We start from the raw sequence: 5,418 nt of genomic DNA, 5'->3' as shown, positions 1-5,418 counted from the left end.
TACTTTGTTGTTGCAAGTTTTACATGGCTGCTATGGGCTTCTAGAAAGAACTGTTCTTACCTACGGCAAAAACCACAATAGTGATTTATCAAGTTTGCTTTTTTAACCTTCTTCAAGGACCGGTTGCAGTCAAATTCGATTCAACTAAAGTAGGAGAAACATACACCTGCCAGCCACCTTTATGCAAAACTAGTTGCATGTCTGTCGGTGGAACCGGTCTCATGTGCATGGACATGTAAGGTTGGTCTGGGCCGCTTACCGCCAAATCAAAATAATACGTTGGTGGTAAGCAGTATGACCATCACCGCCCATAACTCTTTGTATACTCGTGCATATCATCTACGCAAAGACCTGGCTCTGATACCACTGTTGGGAAAAGTTGCATGGAAAACAAAAAAATCTATGCACATGCAAGATATATCCATGGAGATGCATAACAACGAGAGGGAGAGTGTGTCTATGTACCCTCGTAGACCGTAAGTGGAAGTGTTTAACAATGCGGTTGATGTAGTCGAACTTTCTTCGTGATCCAATCGATCGAGTACAGAATGTACGACACCTCCGCGTTCAACAGAAGTTCAACTCGGTAACGTCCACACCTTCTTGATCTAGCAAGATGGCATGGTAGTGGATGAGTTCCGGTAGCACGACGGCATGGTGATAGTGACGATGAAGTTATCTCCTAAGAGATTTGCCTAAGCACTATGAAAATATGGCCGGAGGTGTAAACGGTGGAGGGGGGGCGCACATGGCTAAGCAATTGTATGTGTGTTGTGCTAGGCACCCCTTCCCACATATATATAGGTGGGGGTGGAGGGAGCAGCCAGGAGGTGCCCCCAAGTAGGCCGAATCCTACTTGGGGTCTTCCCCCACGTGGCACCCCCTTCCTTATTTGGAGTGCGGGAGGAAGGAATGAGGAGGTGGCGCCCTTCCTTTCTCTCCCGAGGAGGGAAAGGCAGGAGGGGCCACCCCCTCCCTTTCCTTCCCCTAGGGTCGGCCAGCCAAGGGAAGGGGCGCACCAGCTTCCTTGTGGGCTGGTCTGTCCCCCCTTTGTCCCATAAGGCCCACACACTTGTCGGGGGTGCCCGGAACCCCTTCCGGTGACCCAATGAGTACCCGGTGCACTCCTAAACTATTCCGCTATCCGAATACCATCGTCCTACATATCAATCTTTACCTCTCGGCCATTTCAAGACTCCTCGTCATGTCTGTGATCTCATCCGGGACTCCGAACAACATTCGGTCACCAAATCATATAACTCATATAACACTATATCATCGACAAACGTTAAGTGTGCGGACCCTACGAGTTCGAGAACTATGTAGACATGACCGAGACACCTCTCTGGTCAATAATCAATAGCGGAACCTGGATTCCCATATTGGCTCCTACATATTCTACGAAGATCTTTATTAGTTGAACCGTTATGACAACATACGTAATTCCCTTTGTCCATCGGTATGTTACTTACCCGAGATTCGATCGTCAGTATCTCAATACCTATTTCAATCTCGTTAACGGCAAGTCTCTTTACTCGTTCCATAATACATCATCTCATAACTAACTCCTTAGTCACTTTGCTTGCAAGCTTATTATGATGTGTATTACCAAGAGGGCCCAGAGATACCTCTCTGATACTCAGAGTGACAAATTCCAATCTCAATCCATGCCAAGTCAACAGACACCTTCAGAGATACCTGTAGATCATCTTTATGATCACCCAATTACGTTGTGATGTTTGATAGCACACAAGGTATTCCTCTGGTATCCAGGAGTTGCATGATCTCATGGTCAAAGGAATATGTATTTGACATTAAGAAAGAAGTAGCAATAACCTGAACGATCATATGCTAAGCTAACGGATGGGTCTTGTCCATCAAATCATTCGCCTAATGATGTGATCCCGTTATCAAGTGACAACACATGTCTATGGTTAGGAAACCTTAACCATCTTTTGATCAACAAGCTAGTCTAGTAGAGGCTCACTAGGGGCACGAGATTTGTTTATGTATCCACACATGTATTTAAGTTTCCGGTCAATACAATTCTAGCATGAATAATAAATCTTTATCATGATTAAGGAAATATAACAATAACCATTTTATTTTTGCCTCTAGGGCATATTTCCATCAGTTTGGGCTAAGAATTATAGCGGATCTAAGCTTCGAGAACCTATACCCCTGTTAATAGTATGGAGGTCCTAAGACTCAAGAAAGAGAAGAAGAAGAACGAACTGAATTCTACATTTCGCTTCGCCTTCGGTCTTCTCAGTCAATTTTCTTCGGACGACCTCCGAACCTATTGCTTCATAATGGCAACTAGATCATTGATGGCGCGCGTTGCTGCGCCCCCTTGTTTCTACTCTATAATGTTAGAGTTTGACACAAATATGTGGTGACACAAATATGTGGAGGGATTTTACTTGACAACAGGCTGGACTAAAATAGTATGGTGGTGCTTGGTTTTCATCTGAGAATTAGACCACTTTATTGGAACATTACGTGCCTATGGTGGGAGTAAAAAAGAGTTGACATTTCATCCATGTATCCCGATGCATCTGAACCATATGTTTGTCTCATTTATTTCCCTCTCTTTTGGTTTTTATATAGCAACAATTCATATGCAATCTAGCTTTAATCTGGCTTTGTATTTCCCCTCACCTGCTTTTAGTGAAGGAAAGCCTAAAATTGCAGTAACAGAGGCTTTGAATATCTACTTGACAACATGTAACCTCTATGAATATTTTATTTGAATCCTAAGCAGTATTTTGATTGCACTGTTCACTTGGCCAAAGAGTAATACAACAGAGATGCAAGGGATAAATTATAGAAATCGGTGCATCACCTTCCAAATGGGGTAAATGCCTAAACCTTCTAATCTAGCAGAATGAGGTAACCCAACAGAACGAACCAACATTGTTTCTGAGCATAAAGAAGAGTGTGAATAAATAGATTCTAAAAAGGGATGAAGAATTGGGGGAAGAGAGGATGTAGAAAGGAGGGAGGATTGGAATGAATTAGAGAGGAAGTGAGGAGATTGGGCAAAGACCAATGGCAAGGTTGTGATTACATGGTCGTGCGTGAAAGGGAAAGAAATACTCCCTCTGCATCGAAATACTTGTAGTTGCGGAAACTACAAGTAGTTCGGTACAGGGGTAGTAAATCGGCAATTGAAACTGACCTACAATTATTGGCCTCATCTACTGTTACTAATGGCCGACTAACCTCTCAATCAATCTTCAAGATATAACTCCAATAGACATACGCCTGTTCACCGCCATGGCACTTTCCCATCGCGCCATGCTACCGGCATGGTAACCGAGTAGACCTCATGTCGTATCCCGGTGAGGTGTTGTCCATTGCGTCGCTCAGAAACCAGCGTCGTTGCCATGTGGTCATAGCTCCCGCATTGATTGGAATCTAGGTTGGTCACTCATTGAAGGAGCCGCCACATGAAGGAACAAAATGATGATTTCCGGTTCTTCTGGGTGCACAAACATGGGATAATTTTATAATTTTGTGTCGGCATTGTATAATTTTGCGGCAAAAGTATAACCATGCTCGGTCCTCTAGTGAACTTTCTTTACCTCCATACTTTCCATAGTACTAAAACCAATCTTATCTAAGACATAGATTCTTGCATGACAGGGGATACACTAGTAGAATTGTAAAAAATTAAAATTATAAGATGAAGCAAAAAAAGCAGAAGTAGCAGAAGTCATGCTTAATTACGAAAAAAGACTTACTGTATCCACTTCGAAGTTCTCATCCAGCACGATGCTGAAGCGCCTACCATCAACTAGGTGAGGCCTGTCGCACATGCCGCGCTCGTTTTCACAGTATTCGCACATACCAAATTTCATTTCGTCATCAGACATTTCCTATATATGTTCATATTTGAAACATTGAAAATCAGTCGAAGGCAACTACTCGGGTGTAGAGGAAGTAGAGGTTCATAATTCAAAGATTAAACTTGTACAATTCAATATATGTACTACAAAAACCAAATTAGATCATTATTATTCAGCACGGGTTGACTATCGGTTCGTCGAGTCTTTTTTTGAAAACTCTCAGCTCACGTGGTGTATATATTCGACCGTTGGTGATGGTCGCTCCTCCCTTCATCCCCAAGTGCATTCAACCAAAATGTCTAGCACATAGGAATGAAGGAGAAGCGACCCCACAACAACAGTCGACATTATTTTTCTCTCACATATGGTGGACACACTCCCTCACTCATTTTTTGATTGTCATGTATGGGGCCTCGACAGACTTAAAGTCAACCCAATATGTCATTTAGTTATCTTTCTAGAAAATCATGGCCACTCAATATTTCCTACATATTCTATCACAAGTCATCCTGGAATTCATGGAAAAATCTGGCATGACCTTTGCTAAAAAAGGACATATCGAGCGTCTAAATTTTGCCAGAACGGAAATTAATCAACACTCCGGCAAAACATAGGCCACTCGGAGGTGTAACCTGCAAACATGGCCGGCCACTTGGGCATTCAAAGTAGGAGCAGTTTTCCAATTTGAGCATTCAATAAGCAAAACCAAATCGTAAAATAAATAAGTATTCAAATTAGCATGCATTCAATAAGCAAAACTAAATCATCTCTTTCGTCCGTACATCGTCGAATATTATCACTAATACATCTCAAATAGCATCATACATACAACATCACTAATATAGCTAAAACCCTAGCGAACGACGGGTATCGGCGCGGGCGGTGGACACCCAAAGAGAAGGAACCATCACAGGATCATAGCTCCAGTGAGATCCCTGAAGAACCTGCCAGGTATTGGAGAACCTGCCCTCCAACGCAACCATGTAGCAACGGATGTGCTCGTCCTCCTTGCTCACACGGTGACATACCACCTCCACGGGGTCCTCAAGCCTCCGCACCGTCACTGGCCCACACGACCGCCACCAAAGAAGGTTCGGGTCAACGACGGGCTGGCTCCTCACCAAGCTGCGCCACCCGGAAGGTAGCACCTCCCAGTACCATCCCGGCGGAGCCCAGTCCCGGACATGGCCCCTCTGATCAAGTAGGTGTCCTCCGCCGAGTCGATGACGAGGATGCGGGATAGGCATCGTCGACGTCGATGCGGGAATAAATGCTTTAACTAAAAAAATAAGAACAAATTTGACATGTTGAACATGGTTCGATCATAACTAGGGTTCATACTACATTATTCTAAAATTAAACACCTAAAATACCTAAATTATATAAAGTACACCTAAATTAAAACCTACATTTTGAACATGGTTCGATCATAACTAGCTAGGGTTCATACTACATTATTCTAAAATTAAATAGCTAAGATTAAACACCTAAGATCATAACCTACTACATTATTATAAGATTTAACCTAAAATTTTCAACTACCTAGGGAGGAGGAGGGAGGAGGGAG

This window comes from Triticum dicoccoides, chromosome 5B (genome assembly GCF_002162155.2).
Source record: "Triticum dicoccoides isolate Atlit2015 ecotype Zavitan chromosome 5B, WEW_v2.0, whole genome shotgun sequence".
Taxonomy (NCBI): Eukaryota; Viridiplantae; Streptophyta; class Magnoliopsida; order Poales; family Poaceae; genus Triticum; species Triticum dicoccoides.
The sequence above is the reverse complement of the archived record's forward strand: the minus strand, read 5'-3'. Positions refer to the sequence as shown.